This window comes from Pleurodeles waltl, chromosome 2_1 (genome assembly GCF_031143425.1).
Source record: "Pleurodeles waltl isolate 20211129_DDA chromosome 2_1, aPleWal1.hap1.20221129, whole genome shotgun sequence".
Classification (NCBI taxonomy): Eukaryota; Metazoa; Chordata; class Amphibia; order Caudata; family Salamandridae; genus Pleurodeles; species Pleurodeles waltl.
Window position 1 is genome coordinate 414,369,628 of NC_090438.1, and position 22,449 is coordinate 414,392,076.

Sequence of the window (22,449 nt, forward strand, 5' to 3'; positions counted from 1 at the left end):
CACAAAAAGTGACACGCCGTTGGTGCAGGTGGCTTGTAAATAAGCCCCTAACTACATTGCACATTTCTTCAAATTGAGTAGCCACACAACTTACAAGAGAAGCATCCTGCACTAACTCTGAAAATGCACACATTTTAAATGTTATGCTTAGGCAAGAGTTGGAGCACAGTTGCATTGCCCTGGTAGCTACACAGTGAAGTGTTACACAGAACATTTTTAAAGGACAACTGCATTTTGCACTGTGCATGCCTCATTGATCTGCATTTTGATGGGCTATCACAGATCTCCTTGCAGGCTAATCTTTGACGCTATTCGGTGAAGCAAGACAAGCTGATGCACTGCATTTTGTGGGATGGGAAGGTCATTAATTCACCATGAACATGAAAGTGTTTAGCTGGGTCTCCTTCTGCTGCTGCAATGCAGGCAGACTAGCACCAACACAGGCACACTTGCAGTATGGTGAAATGATGTCTGTGTTGTTTGCACTATTGTTTATTTGGAGTAAGGGACTCATGCCCAAAAGACAACAAATGCAGTTGTTTCCTTTTACATGTGTGTGCAGCCTAATATCATACACATGTGAGCAGTCAATGAGAGTGTCTGAGACATATTGCTCTCATGGTCACACTATCCTCTGTGTTGCATTGGTCAAGTTACAATACCTGGGTTATAGGCTGTGTCTAATCAGTTATTGCCTGAAATATGTCTGGATGCATTATAATGACTATGTTCCCCACATGGAATTAATTTCTGAATGAGATTTTAATGGATTGCATCACTGGATGTTGGGGGGTGTAAGATTGCCCCATCCCTGGCTTTTGTATTGAGGTTTGATTTTTTTTTTCTAGTGGATGTGTTACAACAGTGATGCAATGTTGACAGAAACTGGTAGGTAATTGAGTCAGTAATGTCCTACATTTCTTGACATTATGCTGTTCATATAGACTGACCCAAATGACTGTTGTGGTGCACAGGTTTCTCACTCATGTTGGTTGGCACATGCAAAGCAATCCTGCATAGTTGTGTGTGACCTCATGATTATTGGGTAAGGTAAAGAAGCGTGAAGCACAGCATACCTTGAGCCAGTGTCACGGAGGTGTGGTATGTGCTTTTCAGTGGATGTTCACAATGAAGACCCATTGAGGTTGACACTGACTTATGTTGTCAGGCTCACATGGACCTGGTACTGGGCCTAACCTTCACACATCCCTAAAATAGGTGTAACAAGCTGAATCTTTAGGTAACATGCCTGTCTTACAAATTTCCATGTGTTCTATAACATACAGTACACATGGTACATGGCAAACAAAGCCATGTATGTTTTGTGCACATGAAGCTGCACGTCATGAGTCTGCTACTTTTGTATATCCATGTGTCTTGGTTGTCAAAATACCTTGCAAGTCATAAGAAGCACACACATGACATGGAGTTGATCAAGACAGCCTATTGATATGCTTTGGTTTACATGATAGCTACGAGCCCAGGATGAGCCATACAGGTTGATTTGGCATGCCCTCATAGCTGTGTTTGAGATGTGTGTACCATCTGAGGTTCATGTTGATATGTGCATACCAACAGCTACCAGTGAGTCATGTGGACCATCCATCATATTATCTCATGGTACACACACATCTGCTGTATGAATTTGAGTCTGGAAGGATATGTGTTCCATGGGCACAGTGCCATAATGCAATTTGTTTCCAATACATATCGTCAGCATCATTTTTGTGTTGATGAGGACAGCTTGACTAGTAAGAAAGGGGCCTGAGTTATTCCAAGGAGGGACGCATTCGTTTATGGCTGGCACCTCCATTCATTGAAATATTGAGGGGTACATTGTACTTCGGATATGGGTATGCAGTCACAAAAGTTGTTAAGCTGTACATTTCTTGTCACATTCTGCCACTCTGACCTGGAAGGCATAGGTGCATGCTTCCTTGGGTAGATTCAGCTTGCATTTAGTTCTTACTTCTGGTTGAAGGTTACATAATCAGACTCTTTCTGTTGTGTTTTAACATTCACAAATGACATGGTTTCAGGGGAGTTAGCTGATTGTTTTTATCTGTGTGCAACCTAGGAACATGGTATGTGACGTTCATGCTTGATACATTTCTATAATTGAATAGTGGGTCTGACATGGCAGCATTGGTAATAGATGGATAATCTTGTATAGCCATCTTTATCTGTTTATATGTCATATGTTGTGATATATTCCAAAGTATTTTATATTTTCCAGGACACATTGTTGATGCATGTATGGACTGCGTGGCTTGGATTATGTTCCCATGCACATACAAAGGCCCAAATTTATACTCCCTTTGCACCGGATTATCGTCATTTTTTTTACGCTAATCCGGCGCAAATTGAACACCATATTTGTATTTTTACGCTAGACCTGTCTAACGTCAAAATATCCTAATGTGCAGCATTTTCTGGATGCATGAAACCGCCTTGTGTCAATGATATGCAAGGTATGCGTTCCCTTCCAAAAAATGACTGAAACACTTGTGTGCCATATTTATCCAACTGCGCAAAAATGGCACATGTCTGGTAGGTGGAGCTGGAAAATGGCGCAAATCCTGATTTGCCCCAAATTTTAACACCTGGGTCAAGGCAGGCGTTAAAATGGGGCAAACACGCCACTACTTAAGGAAACCTCTCACAAGCAACATCATTGCTCAAAAAGGAAGACATGGAGGTGCTACTCATGCAGCATGCACGATGACGCAGAGCACAGGAGCAACAGCAGCAGCTAACACCACACCAACATGGACCCCAAAGGCAACGCAGAAGGCAGGAGAGGATATTCAGGACCAGGACAAACCCTTCATAGCCTCAAGGAACATGACATGATCCAGAGATACAGACTAAACTGGCAAGCTATACAGCAGCGGCTGTGTCACATTGAGCCACAGTTCACAGCCAGCTTGCAGACACCCCACATCCTTCCACCAGAGTCCAAGCTGCTAGCTGTCCTGCACATGCTGGCAAGTGGCTCTTTTCAAACCATTGGTGCCCTGGTTGCTGGGATCTCACAACCCTCATTCTCTGCCTTCCTTCCCAAGGTACTTGATGCCATCATGTCCCTCACACACCCCCACATCAGCTTCCCCAACACACAGCAGAAGCAGCAGGAGACCAAACAGGGGTTTTATCAAATTCATGGCTTCCCGCACATGCTTGGTGCCATTGACTGCACACATGTCCGGATTGTGCCACCTGCTGCAACTGAGCACCTATACTGCAACAGGAAGCACACACATTTCATCAATGTGCAGGCCATTGTGGATCACCATGGATTGTTTACCGACATCATGGCAAAGTATCCTGGGAGTGTACATGATTCATTCATCTTCCGCCACAGCACCATCAATCAGCACTTCCAGGATGGATGATATGGCAATGGCCTACTTGTTGGTAAGTACAGAAAGCAAGTAATTCACACACAGCACAGCAATCCTGTAAGACACCAAACACATACACCACAACATTGACACGTGGCTAGGAAAACACTGAGGTGTGACACTGGTAGTCATGTTGGATATCCTGACCCAATGGGATACACAACTATGGACAAATGACAGATGCAAATAACAAGAGATGCCACTCTAGAGCCACAACGGACCAATTTAAAACCACACAGTGACAATGACATGGCCTTAACTGGCAGTACAACTTGGAAGGTGAACCTTTCAAAATCACATCAATAACACTCAATCCCACACCCTTCCAAGAAATACGTCCTGTGTAAGGGGTGTGTAATGTGTGTTGTTGCAGGTCAAACACCATGAGACACATAGCATGATGATGCTGACTCTAATGAAGGTGATATGGAATTATTGAGGCAGTACCAACATCTCACATCACTCCTGAGGAGACATTGCCAGCTAGCAATAAGGAAGTGGACTGTGCTATGAAAACATGTGGATGTGACACTAATGCAAAGTGCACACTGCTACACATACGAATTGAGACAATTCCCATATACATAACAGATGTACAGACAGATGGACCTTTCTACACTAAAACCTTCACCCCCACAACCAAGTTAGCTAGCTTACCTGGAGCAAGTTCAGTAGTGTAGGTACCTGGAGCATGTTCAGTAGTGTAGGTACGCGTTTGCACATGAGCCAACTCGGAGAGGGAACAAAAACAGGTTTGCATAGAACTTGTCACTCATGGGATAATTGTACATTGTCAATTGTGAACAGTTCAGTGCTGCCAGCGTACGGAGATGTGTTGTGCATTGTCACCTAGCCAAATCAAAGGGCCTCACTGTTGCATTTCACCTGCAATTATATATGTCGAATTGGATGGGATGTTCAGGCCATATAGTGCAACTATGTTACCACCACAGTGGAATCCATTGTGTGTGTGGAAGTATCATGTTACCTCCAGATAAGGCACACAGACACTTCTTTTACATTACATAACACATGGGAGATACACACTGAACAGCAAGTTTCTAAATATATCACTGATATCGTGTCAATCAGCCAAACACCAGTTTTGATAGTCAAACCACCCAATGCAGAAAGAACATCACAGAAGCCTAGAATCCTACACAATACCACAAACACAGATGAGTCACATATGACACAAGATAACAATTGCCATGCAAAGTGACAATCACGGTGCAACCAACAACAAAATACGTACTCTCATTTTCTCTTTCAGCTGATCAGGTTTATGGCATCCAGTCATGGATCATGAGCCCAAATGCCAACCCAAGCACAGCAGCAGAACATGCCTATAATGAGGCACATCGTAGGACATGCACCATAGTTGAGTGGACTTTTGGCATCCTGAAGTCCAGATTCAGGTGCCTGGACATCACCGGAAGCAGCCTCCTATATTCCCCTGAAATGGTCTGCAAGATCATTTTGACCTGTGCCATTCTGCACAACATTTGTGTGACGAGGAACATTCACCTCTATGAACCAGATCAACAAATGCCTGAAGAGGAGGAAGAGGAGGATGCTGTCTGTAAAAATGAGGGGGAACATCAAAACACAGCTGCAGGATTATGTCGGAGACACACATCGTACAAAACTTCTTCTGACTATAGTCACCATCACCACTTTGTTATCACATGTAATTAAACACCTCACTTCATCACTCAGTCATGCTCTGGGTAATTATTTATGCATCACATGAGCTCTAGGAATCATAATCAGAGTTTTGCCTCATGGAGCATTGCAGAAATACACATTTGCATACTGAAAGAGCCACATCACATTTGATGGGAATGAATGTACTGCAAACATCACACACAGTGTTAATGACATATATCCTGCCTATTTCACATTTGAAGAGCAATATCAGAGGACCACAGCTATGAGACACAACCATGTTGCCAACATGGTCCATTGCAGCATGAGACACCCAACTAAGACACCATCAATCATAAGGTAAAAAAGTGTTTCATACATGAGAAAGTTGATGTGCAATTGCATAGGTAACAGGAATGTATGACCAGACCTTTGACAGCAGTAAGTGTGACATCAGCTATCTCTGCAAGGAGCATATGTGATAAGAAATTCATCAAACCTGAAAATGGATAGCACAAGTGCCCAGGTATGACAAGCATTGCTCACAAGACATGCCCTCTTCAGTCCATCCCAGGTAAGACGTCCTGCCACTGCCATGTTTCAGGTCTCTCCCCGCCCTTCTCTAGGGGGCACTGTAAATGGACTATCTGTACCCTGAGAATCTTCATCTACACTCACCCAGACTCCCATTCTGACTCCTGTATGCTTCCCTTTTTCAGAATGGCAGGCCATAGTCATAGTTCATCAGTCTGCACGGACTTCAGGTGAAGGGAATGTGGGCCACATTGAGTTTCATCTTGTATATACTTTGGACCTGGAATCTTCAGTTCTACACAGCATTATACTGTTTGTGATCTTTTAACTTCAGAAATAAGCTTAAGGAAGCACAGATGATGATAAAATCAAGACCCTTGTGCATACTTATCAGCCCACATTCTTTCTTCACTGTTGTATTGACATTCTGTGGCCATTGACATGTTACATGCATCACAAATCTCCTACACAGTTAACATGTCACATTACACAGAGACAAAGTGGTTGTGTAAGTGCTATTTATTATTACAATACATTTGTATAGTCCAGGATTGTAAGTCAATTAGTGTGACACCTTCTTTTGTGACACAACACAAGCAAAGGACATAGGAAATCAGTGCTCATGTGGCATGGACTGGTACTACCAGGTGCTCCTACAGGTGAAGGTGATCTGCTCCACGGTTTCATCTTCTGATCTGCGTGTTGTCTCCTCTCCCCATGGTGGTGGCGTGTTTCAAGGGGCAACACACAATTCAGTGTTTGAAGATGTGGACTCAGAATTCCCGGTAGCTGCCAACTGTGGGGCTATTAAGGGCATTACTGCAGCAAGGAGCTGCTGGTTCTTGAGTATAGCAGCTACATCGCAGTGGTAGGCAGCCAGGCTGGCCTTAGGGGGTCATGATTGCAGTCATGCACGCAGTGAAATGTTTGGGATGCCAGGTGTTGTAGCAACTCCCTAACTGCTGTGGTGAAATCTCTCACACACTGTTGTAGTCATTGCAGTAGGGACTGTTGCACTTGCATGGCTGCTGACTGTTCTGCAGATTACATCATGCACATGTGCATCCCCTCAAGGCTGGCTGCCATATTTTGCATCCCCACCCGCACCTCCTTGGCCAGCTCCCGCTATACTCCCGCTGTACTCCCACTACTGTCTTCTCAAAGGTGGTACCAGTGTCATCAGAGTCCTCACCTGGGTTGCTACATCTGTGCTCCTCCTGACAACTGAAGGTGGGGTCTGGAGTGTTCCAAGGACATCTTGGGGGGTTGCTGGCTAATGTTTGTCAGCTCATCATCCATGTCATCAGGGAAGTCCAGGACAGGCCTAGCCACAGGAGAGCCATCATCCTCTGCAATGAGATATTGTACAATTAGTGTGTCTGTGTTGTGGCAGTTGTAATGTGACGTCACTGACTTCCTATTAGTGAGGCATTGTAATCTTGGTTCCTGTTCATTGTTCCAGTCATTATTATTTGCATTCTCACAGGCCTATGCATGTCACATGTGGTGTGGGCAGTTTGGGGAATTGTCTGCGTCACATCCTTTAGGTGTAGGTTTTGTCCAAATTGTGTGTTGCCACCTTCTTGTCCTACACAACCCTCCCTCTACTTCTATTAGCTAGTGAGGCCTTGCAATGGCTTTGGGTGTTCTGATGCCACTTGCACCACACTTAACAATATGGGACTGACCCAGTCTCTGATATTTCACATACACCTATACGTTGCTGAGACCAAGCACATACTATGTATAACATTGGCATGGCACGATACAGTTGTCAGCATTGGTAGTATGTCATGTTGATGTTTGCAAATGTGTTCTACATTGCATTGCACTGATAGGCCTGGCAGTCTTGCATTTCCTCTTATGACTGTGCGGGTGTGTTTCACTAGCTAGACACATACGTCCTCCCCCTCAATGCTGTTGTCTTAGCAGTACGACAGTTGGGATGTTGCAAGGTGGTATTGCAGGTAATGTAGCACAGGCACAGGGTAAACCCCGGAATGGGCAACATGGGTATGACACTACTGCTGTGTACTTCAAAATGTAAGTAACAATACATGATGTTTATTGCGCCTATGTACATGAGCATTTGACAGGATTTACACTTTGGTAGGAATTAAAGGGGATTGATAACATTGTCATCCTGAACCCTCTATTTTGGGTGTGTTTTATCCATGGGCACCTAACTGCCATTTGCTACTTGACCAGTTCACAGCACAAGTGGTAGTGGCAACTGTTGTCAATGGTACATGCCACTTGAGGATATGGCCTGAGACTGGCAATTGAGCCCCAGTTCATGTTGTGACAATACCAGCTGTCCTGTGATAGCAGGCCAGTTTTATGTTCTACCCTACCCTCCTGAACTGGCTTGGCCTTTCCAACAGCCTTGGCATGGCAGAGTACCCCCATGCAGAGGTTGTTGGTGTAGTGTTGTGCTGTGCCCCTGGATCCCCCTGCACAGCCCATGCACCCGTCCTGTGCCACTTTGCCCTTTCCACTGCCTGATTCCCATGGCTGACATGCATTGTGTAGTAGGTATGTACCTCCCCCTGCTTGCAGTTAACATTTAGGAATTTTTGTCCCCCATGCAACTTACCCTGCAACAGTGATGTTTCCTGGTAGTCTGCGCTGTCCTGTCCTTCAATTCCTGTGATGATCTCCTCTGGGATGACGCCTGCCACCATCTCCTCTATCTGGTCCAGGGCCTCCTGCGGTGCTGGACTCCCACCTCCAGTCTGCAGTGCTGCCTTCCTGTTCCTTGCCATTTTTTCCTTGGTCCTGCACTTGCAGTCATGCCAACATTTCTTGCACTCCGTGACTGTTCTCCGGACCTCTGCCACACTGTTGATCTTGTCGACAATTTGTGCCAAATTGCCTCTCTCCTCCCAATTGCAAATTTTGAGGAGACAAAAGTTGATGCTGGTGTTCCGTCACCTCTCTGACCAGTATTTCCTGCTCCTCTGCACTGAAACAACACTTCCTTTTAATTCTTCTCCCTCCCCTGGGTCTTGTCAGGGTCCTCCGGGCTGGTTCCTGGTCTCCCTGGGGTCTCTCCTGGCTTCTGGGATCCATTTTAGGGCTCCTTAGCACTGTTTGCTGCGTTTGTGCCGATTTTTTACACTATTGTGGGGAAAAATGGCGGATTAGAGTAATTTTCTCTGCGTTAACGTTGTTTTGCTTTACGACGTGGCGTAATGGTTAGGGTAAAAAAAATGACTCTAACCCGTGGTGTGCGCCACAGTGTGTCAAAGTATAAATTTGACGCACGGTGGCGCAAACAAATGGCGTTAGGCAGCGTCAAAATTGGTGCAGTTTTGCTTCAAAAAGTATAAATATGGCCCTAAGTGCCTCAACTGACAGCCATCAGACCATGTTCACTCTACTTTCCTTCACAGGTATGTGGCAATAAAATGTGTAGGTGAACCACATATACATAGGCCCTCATTCTGACCTTGGCGGTCGGCGGAGAGGCGGCGGTCGGACCGCGAACAGACCGGCGGTATTAAAAATGGCATTCTGACCCTGGCGGGAACCGCCAACACAGCCCGCCAACTTAACACTCCGACCACCACAGCGGTACAAACAAACAGCGCGGCGGTTCCCGCCAACAGCCCGGCGGCAGACAAAGTACCGCCCACCCTATTACGACCCACCAATCTGCCACCTTTTCCGGGGCGGGAGCACCGCCGATAAGAACACGGCGGAAACAGACTACGAACGGGAAAACGCTCACCTCTACGCACTCCACGCGAGATTCCGGCAGTATGGAGCCAGAGTTACAGGTCATCCCCGCACTCCTATTCCTCCTCATATACCAGGAGCACGCCCGGCGGCGCGGAAGACATCGGTGAGTACTGCACCTACGACACAGGGGAGGGAAAAGATTACCGGCACACACCCACCCACCCACACCCACTACAACACACACATCAATGCATTCCCACAGATCACTGTCACAACCCACAAACCACCCCCCTCCGAAATAATGCAAAGACCAAAAGAAGAGATCATAAACGGGCAGATATATTGAAATATGGACACCAGTAATCCCAATAAATAAATAAACTATGTACAAAATATATACAGCTACTAAATGTAGTCCAACCACTGTCCGTGGATCACAGGGGTCCTGTGCAAAGGGGCAAGGCCCAGTCCCATGACAAGAACTCCACGGAGAGAACACTGCAGGGGCATCAGAAAGAAAATAGGACAGGCACCTCAGGGGGAAGGGAAGGGGGGGCACCTCAGCCACTTGAGTACACGACGCCAGATCCACGAGGGGACTCCATGACCACTGGGCCATCCTGGGGAGAGCAAAGCCACAGTCCATACAGTCCATACAGTGGGTGGCCTGCCCACTGGGCCATCCTGGGGAGAGCAAAGCCACAGTCCATACAGTCCATACAGTGGGTGGCCTGCCCACTGGGCCATCCTGGGGAGAGCAAAGCCACAGTCCATACAGTCCATAACAGACCCCACTGCCACTGGAGGAGGCAAGTTGGCCAGAGGACATCCTGCAGCCCTGCCCGAGATAGATCCTGCCCTGCCACGTCTGCCAAAGGGCCAGCGGTTCTTGCCCTGAAGGGCCCAGTTCTGCGGTTCTTGAGACGGCGGGCCCAGTTCAGCGGTTCTTGAGACGGCGGGGCCCAGTTCAGCGGTTCTTGCCTTGAAGGGCCCAGTTCAGCGGTTCTTGCCTTGAAGGGCCCAGTTCAGCGGTTCTTGCCTTGAAGGGCCCAGTTCAGCGGTTCTTGCCTTGAAGGGCCCAGTTCAGCGGTTCTTGAGACGGCGGGGCCCAGTTCAGCGGTTCTTGCCTTGAAGGGCCCAGTTCAGCGGTTCTTGCCTTGAAGGGCCCAGTTCAGCGGTTCTTGCCTTGAAGGGCCCAGTTCAGCGGTTCTTGAGACGGCGGGGCCCAGTTCAGCGGTTCTTGCCTTGAAGGGCCCAGTTCAGCGGTTCTTGCCTTGAAGGGCCCAGTTCAGCGGTTCTTGAGACGGCGGGGCCCAGTTCAGCGGTTCTTGCCTTGAAGGGCCCAGTTCAGCGGTTCTTGCCTTGAAGGGCCCAGTTCAGCGGTTCTTGAGACGGCGGGGCCCAGTTCAGCGGTTCTTGCCTTGAAGGGCCCAGTTCAGCGGTTCTTGCCCTGAAGGGCCCAGTTCTGCGGTTCTTGAGACGGCGGGGCCCAGTTCAGCGGTTCTTGAGACGGCGGGGCCCAGTTCAGCGGTTCTTGCCTTGAAGGGCCCAGTTCAGCGGTTCTTGCCTTGAAGGGCCCAGTTCAGCGGTTCTTGCCTTGAAGGGCCCAGTTCAGCGGTTCTTGAGACGGCGGGGCCCAGTTCAGCGGTTCTTGCCTTGAAGGGCCCAGTTCAGCGGTTCTTGCCTTGAAGGGCCCAGTTCAGCGGTTCTTGAGACGGCGGGGCCCAGTTCAGCGGTTCTTGCCTTGAAGGGCCCAGTTCAGCGGGTCTTGCCTTGAAGGGCCCAGTTCAGCGGTTCTTGAGACGGCGGGGCCCAGTTCAGCGGTTCTTGCCTTGAAGGGCCCAGTTCAGCGGTTCTTGCCTTGAAGGGCCCAGTTCAGCGGTTCTTGAGACGGCGGGGCCCAGTTCAGCGGTTCTTGCCTTGAAGGGCCCAGTTCAGCGGTTCTTGAGACGGCGGACGTCTATGGCCAACTGCTAAATGCCTGGTGGTGCCCTCCTGGGCAGCGGGGATGGTGCTCCTTCACCGCCCACCTGGGCTGTGGGTGGTGGGGCCCTCCTGGCCAGCTGGGCTGGGTCCTCCCTGGGCAGCGGTTATGGGGCTGGTGGGCTCTCCCGGGGCAGCTGTGCCGGTTCCTCCCGGGGCAGCGGCTATGGGGGTTGTGGGCTCCTCCTGGGCAGCAGGCCTGCTGCCTGACCTCTCCAACTTGCTGCCCTTGCCCTCCTTAGTCGTCGGCCTGTGGCCCTTTCCTCCCTTTGGAGCTGTGGCTGGTGACTGTCTCTGGGTGGTGTCCGGGGGGGATGTAGAAGGCGGGCTCCTGCGGCGCCCCTTCCGCCTTCTGCTCCTCTTCCCAGGGGGTGGGCTGGCTGTCCCCTTGCTGCTGGGCGAAGATCCAGACATGCGGGCTGGCGGGCTCCAATACCCCTGCACCCTTGTCAAGGGGGCTGCAGGGCTGGTGGTGGCTGAGGTGCTCTTCTTACCCCGACGAGAAGGAGGGGGGGGCTCAGGGTCAGGAAAGAAGTTAGTAGTGGCGAGGAAGAGCTTCTTGGGACAATGGAGAGTGGTAGGTACAGTGGGAATGGGAGTGGAGGGAGAGGATGTGGTTGTAGGTGAGTCACGTTTGCTGTCTTTGGGTGCAGGTGCAGGAGGGATAGGCTGTCGTGAGGTGGATGGCTGTTGGGTGGGTGGGTGGCTGCGTTTGTGTGGTGTGGAAGAGGGGGTGACAGACACAGTGGGAGAGGACACAGGGGACGTGTAAATGGCAGTGGGGGTGGTGACTGCACGTGTGCGGACTGGAGTGGAGGGTGTGCTGGTGATGGAAACACTGGCTGATGGTGAGGTGAATGGAGGTGTGAGTGTAGACGTCACAGGGAGGGAGGAGGGAGACGAGGAGGTGGGGGTCACAGAGGTGGTAGTGACTGTTGGCATGTCTGCATCGGAATGTTGCGTGTGTGAATGTCTGCGTGATCTGTGGTGCTTATGTTTGGATGAGCTTCTCTTGGGTGTTGAGGTGTGTGCAGGCTGGTCTGATGGTGTGGGTGGGACAGGCAGAGGAACAGGAGACTGGGAGGAGGGAGTTAGTAGAGGCAGGCAGGACACAGGGACAATGGCTGCCGTCAGTGCTGAGGCCAGAGCCTGGAACGATCGCTGATGGGCAGCCTGACCCGAATGAATGCCCTCCAGGTACGCATTGCTGCGATGAACCTCCCTCTCCACCCCCTGGATGGCATTCAAAAGGGTAGTCTGCCCAACAATGAGCGTTCGGAGGAGGTCAATGACCTCCTCACTGAGGGCAGCAGGGGTAACAGGGGCAGGGCCTGAGGTGCCTGGGGCGAAGGAGATGCCCGGCTTCCTGGCAGAGCGGGCACGGGGCGAACGCTGAGGGGCTGCTGGGAGGGCAGAGATGGTGCGCTGGGTGGCGGCTGTACCTGTAATGGCGGGGGGCACGGATGGTGCCACCCCCGCAAGGGAGCCCCCTTCCGAGGACGTGTCCGTGTCGCTGCAGGGTCCAGTCGTCCCCGTCGTGGAGCTCCCCTCGCCCTCCGTCTCACTGGTCCAGTCTGACTCTGTGGCATGGCCCTCCTGGGCCATGTGAGATGCAGCTCCCTCCTGCCCCGATGCCACTTCTCCTCCGCCTGATGATGCTGATGCACACAAGCACAGAAAGACAAACAAAAAGGGGGGGGGAGAGAGAAATAAAGGGATATTGAGTACATGGATCTCCGGTACAGTTAGCGGACATGACAGACACAGATGCCCCCTGCACTAAGTTGCGCACTTGGGGTACGCTACGCATTCCGTGGAACATGCCCTACACGCCTAGAGTTGACAACTGCACCCATGGATGACACGGCCCAGGGATGGCTGTACTGACAAACTACTGAGGGTGGTGGCTGGGGACACAGGGGCTTACGGGGGTGCCCAGCCTACAGATATCGCCCTGGCCTAGGGGGACCCCCAGCCCTCCTCCCCCACCCAGACACCTCCACTGCGCGACAACAGAGTAGATAATGCTTGGACTCACCCCCTTGTGTCTGCTGTGCTGCCCTCACGCGCCCATCCAAATCAGGGTAGGCCACCGCCAGGATCCGGAACATCAGGGGGCTCAGTTGACGGCAGGCACCCCGCCTACGTTGGGAGGCCATCCCCAGCAGAGACTCGGCGGTCTTCTTGGTCCCGCGGCGGATGTCCTCCCACCTCTTGCGGCAGTGGGTGCCCCGTCGATGGTGGACCCCCAGGGCCCGGACTTCCTTGGCGATGGCACGCCAAATCCCGATCTTCTCATGGGCGCGGACCTATGTGACACGTACAGGGAGGGAGAAATACCACGTTCAAGTTACTCAGCATTTTCCTTTCCAGTGGCCCAACGCCCCCCATCCCCGCCAGGCCCCCCGCCAGGCCCAACATGCCCCCCATCCCCGCCAGGCCCCCCGCCAGGCCCCCCGCCAGGCCCAACATGCCCCCCATCCCCGCCAGGCCCCCCGCCAGGCCCCCCGCCATGCCCAACATGCCCCCCATCCCCGCCAGGCCCCCCGCCAGGCCCAACATGCCCCCCATCCCCGCCAGGCCCCCCGCCAGGCCCAACATGCCCCCCATCCCCGCCAGGCCCCCCGCCAGGCCCCCCGCCATGCCCAACATGCCCCCCATCCCCGCCAGGCCCCCAAGCCAGCCAGTGGCCCCAAATCCAGATAGAATTAAACTCACTTGTTGGTCTGGAGGACCGTAGAGTAGCGCATACTGGGGGAGGACCCCATCCACAAGTTTCTCCAACTCCTCTCCAGTGAAGGCAGGGGCCCTTTCCCCAGTCGCAGCAGCCATTGTCCCTTCCAGACCGAGGTCACAGCAACACTTGCAGTATAGGTCCTCTCCTGTGAAAGTTCAAGTCGCAAGTGGATAAGTAGATAGAAAATGGCGGTCACGTCCGCGGCGGTGCGTACCGCGGCGGTGCGTCCCGCCACCGCCGGCGCCCTTCGCCATTGGCTCCTGAAACCCATAGGCTTCAATGTTAACCAATGCGGCTTCGCGCCGCGGTCTTCGCCCGCCGCCCGCCGCGGTGTGCCACGCCAGCGCATTGACCTCACATCCCATTGTCACACTTCACAGGTCAGGCAGCCGCCATTTCCAGGGCCCACATGGCTCAATTTCAACTGCGTCACACAGGCCTAGGCCTTGCATAGCCACTCAGACACGCCATTCACTGCATAGAGAATCGTATACTGTGCTAGCTGTGAGTACGTACCTGTGGGTTGCCTGACTGTGTGCTCCATGTTGTCCTTCCTAGGCACCGTCCGCTGGGTTGGGCGAGGAGACGGATGAATCCTCCCGTGTACCGACCGCTGGTGGACCTGTCGACAATGGAAGAACGCCACATTATCCTGACCTACCGTCTTAACCGTGCCACTATCCATGAACTGTGTGCCCGGCTGGAGCCCGACCTGATGTCCCCCATCCGCCAACCCACAGGGATTCCCCCTCTGGTGCAGGTCATGTCAGTACTCCATTTCTTGGCAAGTGGGTCATTTCAGACAACCGTGGGAATTGCTTCTGGGATGTCTCAGCCCATGTTTTCAAAGGTGTTATCCAGAGTGTTGTCTGCCCTGATGAAATCCGTGAGGAACTACATCATTTTCCCTGAGGTGGGCGAACTGGCTACAGTGAAGGGTGATTTCTACGCCCTTGGACATATTCCCAACGTAATTGGTGCCATTGATGGGACCCATGTGGCTTTGGTTCCCCCAAGAGACAGGGAGCAGGTGTACAGGAACAGAAAAAGTTACCATTCAATGAACATCCAGGTGGTGTGTTTGGCTGACCAGTACATCTCGCATGTAAATGCCAAATTCCCAGGGTCAGTGCATGACGCCTACATCCTCAGGAATAGCAGCATCCCTTACGTGATGGAACAGCTACAGAGACACCGTGTATGGCTAGTGGGGGACTCTGGGTACCCCAACCTGTCGTGGCTACTGACCCCAGTAAGGAATCCCCGGACCAGGGCAGAGGAACGGTACAATGAGGCCCATGGGCGTACTAGGAGGGTGATCGAACGCACCTTTGGCCTCCTAAAGGACAGGTTTCCCTGCCTGCATATGACCGGTGGATCCCTAATGTACTCACCTAAGAAGGTGTGTCACATCATCGTGGCCTGCTGCATGCTTCACAACCTGGCTTTGCGCCGCCAGGTGCCTTTCCTGCAGGAGGATGGTCGAGACGGTGGTGTTGTGGCAGCGGTGGAACCTGAGGAGAGTGACGAGGAGGAAGACGACGGGGCTGAAACAGACAACAGGGACAGAATCATTGAACAGTACTTCCAATAGGACACAGGTAACATTTCAAAGATAATTTAGTAAATGTTAACTACTCTGCAGCATCTCTGCTGCCTGTCTATTTGCCCCAGTGTATGATGACTGAGTTTTGGCTTTTCCCTCCCTATTTCAGATCTGGGGTCCCCACTACGAGTCCTGTGCTTCGTTTCCCCATGGACTACAGCTTTGTGCCAGCTGTTTGTTGACTTCACCATGTACAAGGACATATTTGCACTGTCATGTCAATTACAATCTATTGAAATGACAGCCAGACTCCTGATATTTTGGTGCAAAATAGGTGTTTATTGAAGTGCTCAAAATGGGATGGGTGGTTTCAAGTGGGTGGGGGCTATGGTGAAGGAATGTCCATGGCAGAGTCCAGAGTAACAGTCACACAGGTGCATTGTCCAGAGGCCTGTGGAGAGATGGAGCATGGGCAGTTCGAGGATGGACAGGGTGACAATGTGGGACAGTGGGATGACATCAGGTGGTATCCATTGCTGGCGGGGGTCTTGACATCCTACTCTGTCTTGCGAGATCTCAGGGCCCTCTTGCGGGGTGGTTCTTCTCCTGCAGGAGGTGGGGGTCTGGTGGGCTGCTGCTGTGCGGGGGCCTCCTGTCCACTAGCGCCGGCGGAGGTGGATGGCTGTTCTTGGTCCCGGCTAGTGGCAGGGGCCCTTGGGTGTGGTTCAGTGTCCGCCCTGCTGTTTACGAGGTCCTGCAGCAGCCCTACCATGGTAACCAGGGTGGTGTTGATGGCTCGGATGTCCTCCCTGTACCCCCGATAGTGTTCCTCCTGCAGCACCTGGATCTCCTGGAACCGGGCCAGTACCGTCGCCATCGTCTCCTGGGAGCGGTTGTATGCTCCCATGATAGTGGTGAGGACCTCGTGGAGAGTGGGTTCCCTGGGCCTCTCCTCCCCCCCCTGTCGCACAGCTGCCCGCCGAGTTGCCCTGTTTCCCTGGGCCTCTGCCCCCTGGCCGGTGTGCCCACTACCACTGCCCCCAGGTCCCTGTTGTTGTTGGGGTGGTGGGTTATCCTGGGTGCCCTGTAGTGGTAGACACACCGCAGATTGACGCGCCCTGGAGACAGAGGCATGGGCCCGCTGGGTGGGAGCTGTGCTGGTGTTCCCAGAGGGGTTAGGGTCTATAGTGGCCTGTGCCTGTGTGAGGGGAACCGACTGTCCAGAGGTCCCCGATGGTCCGGGCTGGTCATCGGTGTCCAGATCGACAGAGCTGCTGTCATCGCTGACGGCCTCTTGGGTGGGGGGTGTGGATAATTCTGGCCCCTCCGCCGCGGTGTGTTGACGGTCGGGTCCTGCAGGGGTATAGAGGTATGGTTATAGTTTAAATGTGTCGCATATGGGTGTATCTGTGGGTTCTCGTGTCCCCAAGTGCTGGCATTCGTGTGTGGGGGCTTTGGTGAGGGTGGCTTGTGGGGGGGATGTGTATATGCATTGGGCATGCTTTGGTGATGGGTGTCCATGCTTAGTGGACGCATGCAGGCCTAGGTTTTGGGATGTGTGGGTTGTGATGGTGAGACATTGGCGGGGAATAGGTGTGCTGGGGGTGGGGGTGAGGATGGTGGTGGGGGTGAGGATGGTGGTGGGGGTGAGGGTGGGGGTGAGGATGGGGGTGGGGGTGAGGGTGGGGTTCGAGGATGGGGGTGAGGGTTGGGGTCTGATTTGGCATGCAGGTGGGGGGGAAGCAGTATTGAAGCTTCAACTTACCAGTATCCATTCCTCCGCCGACTCCTGCGAGGCCGTCAGGATGCAGGATGTTCAAGACTTCCTCCTCCCATGATGTGAATTGTGGGGGTTGAGGTGGGGGTCCTCCGCCAGTCTTCTGCACGGCGATGTTGTGCCTGGATACCATGGAACGCACCTTCCCCCGTAGGTCGTTCCATCGCTTCCTGATGTCTTCCCGATTTCTGGGATGCTGTCCCACTGCGTTCACCCTGTCGACAATCCTCTGCCATAGCTCCGTCCTCCGGGCAATGCTGGTGTATTGTATCTGTGTGCCGAACAGCTGGGGCTCTACACGAACGATTTCCTCCACCATAACCCTGAGTTCTTCGTCTGTAAAGCGGGGTTGTCTTTGGGGTGCCATGGGGTGGTGTGTATGATGTGTGGGGTGGAGTATGTGTATTTAAGTGAGTTGAGTGTGGTGGTGTGTGTTGTTTTGTGTGTGGATAGTGTGTGGGTGATGGTGTTGAGTGGCTGTGGCTGTTATGTTTTGGATGCTGGTGTCTCGCTCTTGCCTTCTTTACGAATTTGTAAGCGTAGGGGTTTGTGGGTGATGTGGGTGGGTGTTTTATATTGTATTGTGTGTGTGGGAGTGGTGTGTGTATGTGTATCAGGTGTGTGGGATTCAAATCGTCCAATGTGGCTGAGTTTTGTTCGTTTGTGTGTATTCTGACCGCGCCGGTGTGTCCCGCCAATGGAATACCGCGTTTGAATGACCGCCGCGTGGATTCGTGGGTCGTAATGGGATGGGCGTATTTCTGTTGGCGTGGCGGTGGAGGTTTGGTCACCTCCACCTTTCCGCCGACCGCTGGTCTGGCGGTCTGTTGTGGCGGTCGGATTTTCGGAGGTTTGCCTTCTGCGGGTCAGAATGACCGTGGCGGGTTTCCGCGACCGCGGCGGGAATATGGAGGATTTCTGACCGGCGGTAGGCGCCTTTTACCGCCGAGGTCAGAATGACCACCATAGTATTTGGATAATAGTTACTTTTTACACATTTTTTGAGAGAGAACTTATTTGAGAGAGCTGTGTTGTTTGACCTTCTTTACAATACTACATAACACATTATTATGAAGTGCCCAGACTTTACAATGGTTGTTTGTGGTCTGTATTCCCTACAGACTTACCTTTGCCGTAACTCACTCTTTTTTGATCGCATGATGTAGTCCAGCCACGTTGTTACACATTGCTACATACCTTTTTTCTGTGCCAAAGACTACCAGATATGGTTTGAAATGTTTGTGTTTTACTGTTACTTTGAATAAAGGATGCTTAAACATTGCAAGTGGTACAAAATACATTTGTTGTTCATTATCCTTTAATCAGATGCACAGGACATTTATTTATGGCATGGTCTGCCTCCAGCCTCTGTAAAAAACAATTTGCTCTCTACGTCTTGTCCCGGCACTTGAGACCGCATTTGGATGTTGGCCCTCTTCCTCCTCCTCATCCTCATCAGAGCCATCCTACTCTACATTTTCTGCATCCCAGGCACAGACCAGGATGATTTTACAGACCGTAGGGGGATAGAAGAGCAATCTTCCCTCAGAAAAATCTAGGCACCGGAAGCAAGATTTGAGAAACCCAAAAGTCCTATCCACATTAGACGAGGTCCTGCTTAGGGCATTACTGAAGGTACACTGTGCTTCCATCTGGATGAGTGTACAAGGAGTCTGACCCATGGCTGCAGGCCATATCCTTGGTTAGCTGTAAAGACAGGAGGGGAACAATAAGACAATGCTTGTAATGTTTGCTATGCCCACAATCATTTACATACTGTTTTATGTCCTGATGAACTCCATAAGTTTTCACACAATACCGGAGGTGTGCTAACATTGATTGACATACATGCACTTTATTTTGCCACATGATTGACACTGTACAACACATGCAAGTTTTACGGGACTTGGTGTTACACATACTTTTTTTCTAAGAGTCAATGCCATGCTAACGGCAAGTCTGCAATCCTATAAATAGACATTTAGACATTGAGCTGACACTTCTATTGTGCTTCAATATATTTTTTTCTTGCAGTTATGTTAGCATATCCTGACATAATTCATGTTGTAAGGTTAAAATGTAGACAACTGCTGATGATGTTGTCCTATTCATACACACATATTTGGATGTGACAGGAGTACTCACTATTGGACATTAGCTACAAACATGTGGGGTTTCTATGTGCATTACATTAAGCTACATGATAGTTTACACATGGCAGTGTACTGAGTCCACTGTGTTGATGGTACCTAACTTGAGACATTGTTTGGAGGTCGGCTCTGTGCATTGAAACACTGAAACTCTCAAATCTACTCTGCCTCACTTTTTGGGGACAGTGTTGGAAAATGTTTTCTGCATGATGCATTGTCGTCTATTTGCCATCTGCACTCGCAGACAACAGACATCATTGCACCAAGAGAGACAAATTATGGACATGATAAATGCGTGGCTGCATGGTGTATGAGCTAAGTCTTTTTCTAAAGGGCCTACCTTGCTGCACATTGCAAAGCTTTGGGTGACTGTTTATTTGGGGGTTTTGTGTCACAAAATAGAGCAGACACAGGATGGCATGTGAGGTATTGTGATGAATGAGGTAACCTTCCAGGGTAGAGATGGGCTGGGTATGACCACTTATTTGTTCCTTGTTAAGTTGACCAGATATTGGATACATGACATGCCTCAAAACCAACGGAGTTACTTTTGGGTAAACAGACAAAAAACATAGAGTCCCTTCCTTAAACACAGTATTGTAACATAGCATTTTAGATGCTGTCGCATTGTTGAGGATCTTTCCATCATTTTGAGGTATATAGAGGGTCTCATTTCCAGGTTGTTGCTACAGGGCAGCACAGGGATTTACTTAGCTGCAGTACCCTTCATTAAATGAAAAGGGCATACATGTGTCATATTAATGATGTATGTAGCACATTTGTGTTTGTTCTGCATGCACAATGTCACAGATTGGTGAAAGGTGGTAACACATGCTCCCTTTTATCATGGTGCAGCTATATTTGCATTGTGGGATCACTTGTTTTTATGTGGCTGATTGGGAAACAACTCTGCCGCCCTTTGCAGACTTCCACTAGAGGGTGGAGTTCTTTGTTGCGCTACTTCATGTTGCGTTTGATTTCAAATGTTATGCGTTCAAGATCACACGCAAGCAGAACCATGCAGTTCATATGAGTGTGCCCATCTTGTTTTTCACTCTGTTTATAGTGCTGAGCCTGTTTTATTTCATCCCACTTCAATCTTTGCAATCCTCCACCCTTAAACTTAATCTACCCCTATTGTTTCTTTATTGTGTTAGTGTGTCTTTTTGTGGCCAATTATTTTTATGTTTTTTTAAAAACAATATGGCCCTCATTCAGCCGCCCGCCAAGATCGGACCGCCGGGCGGCCGCCAATGCGGCCGCACTCCCGCCGCGGCCATCAGGAGATCCCCGCTGGGCCGGCGGGTGGAAACCTGGTTTCCGGCCGCCGGCCCAGCGGGGATCTCGGCCGCAACACAGGAGCCGGCTCCAAATGGAGCCAGCGGTGATGCGGCCGTGCGACGGGTGCAGTTCCACCCGTCGTGCTTTTCACTGTCTGCATAGCAGACAGTGAAAAGCTGCATGGGGCCCCCAGGGGCCCCGCAACTCCCCATACCGCCAGCCTTTTCCTGGCGGTTCAAACCGCCAGGAAAAGGCTGGTGGTAGGGGGACTCGTAATCCCCTGGGCAGCGCTGGCGGAGTAAATCCGCCGGGACCAATGTGGCGGGAAACCGCCAGTCCCGGCGGTGCGACCGCTGCGCTTTCGCAGCAGTCGTAAAACTGTGCATTTCACTGCCAGCTTTGCTGGTGGTGAAATCCGCCACAACAACCCTGGCGGTCCAAGACCGCCAGGGTTGTAATGAGGGCCTATATATTTTTGTGACTTTTTGTATTTTTATTTATTTTTCCCTTATTTCTTCTTTCCTTCCATCTCCTCCTATTTCTTTTTTTCTCTTCTTCACCCAACTCCACCCAGCACCTTAGCAGAGCAGGGGAGCAACAGCCGCCTACCTTGTGGGTGGTGCCGCTGTCAAGGGGTGCAGCTTAGGCCAATCTTCAGAGAAGATTTTTATGTGCAGTTCCACCTCCCCTCCATGCTGGCAGCAGGCAGCAGGCCTGGGACCGGTTACCCCCTGTAGGAAGTTCAGCTGAGTTGGGCTAGGGTGCGCCATTGTGTCAGGGCCACCACCCAGGTCCAGCTACCACCCAGCAGGTGACGCACCACTCAGCAGATATAATCGATCTCGAGTAAGACCTGCTTAACCTGCTAGATGTCAAGATTCCAGGGCTCTGTGATTTTTATATGTTTATTGTGTTTAATTGTGTTTGTGTTCTACAATACAAACTTTTTTTCTGAATAGCATGCAGCTTTCACTCAGAGGTAAATTATGTTTATTTTACATTAAGATTATTATTTATTATGTGATCCAGTTAGAGCTATGCAGGTGCTCGGTGCTACATCATCGTACTCGTAGGCACTTGCTTTGGCTAATTATTTAAGAAGCCAATGCAACGCAGAGAAGTAGTGATACCAGTTAGTTAGCATTATCTGTGACTTTATGTAACTCGTATAATCCCAAGCAACATCACAGTGATGCAAGTATGCATACATTGCAAAAAGGGAGACTGAGTTGATCCATCGAGATATTGAGAAATAAGAATAGCAGGAAAGATCATTTATTATAATGCATTAGTTCCAAATGCAGTTTGGATAGTTGATCATACTAGTACCATAGGCGATCTGAATTAAGTACAATGCTATTGCCTTTGTCTGTTATATAATAATTTTTGGGAGATTAATGGTACCACAATGTATTTTTTTATCTTCTTTATTTCTTACATCAGCACCCAAGGGCAGGGGAAGGGGTAACACACCGGTCAGACCAGCAGGAGCTGGGGAGGCCGCAACCAACAGTGCCAATGCTGATGGCTCTCTTCATTCCAGTAAGTCCTATTATTTAAAATTATTATTATTATTTCCCTAAATTTTACCTCTCCCCACTTTTATACTACTTTTACATTTGCCATATTTACTTTTTTTATACTGTCTCTATTTTTCCAACTCCCCTATCCACCCCTTCTTAGCTGTTTAATGATTCAGATTCATC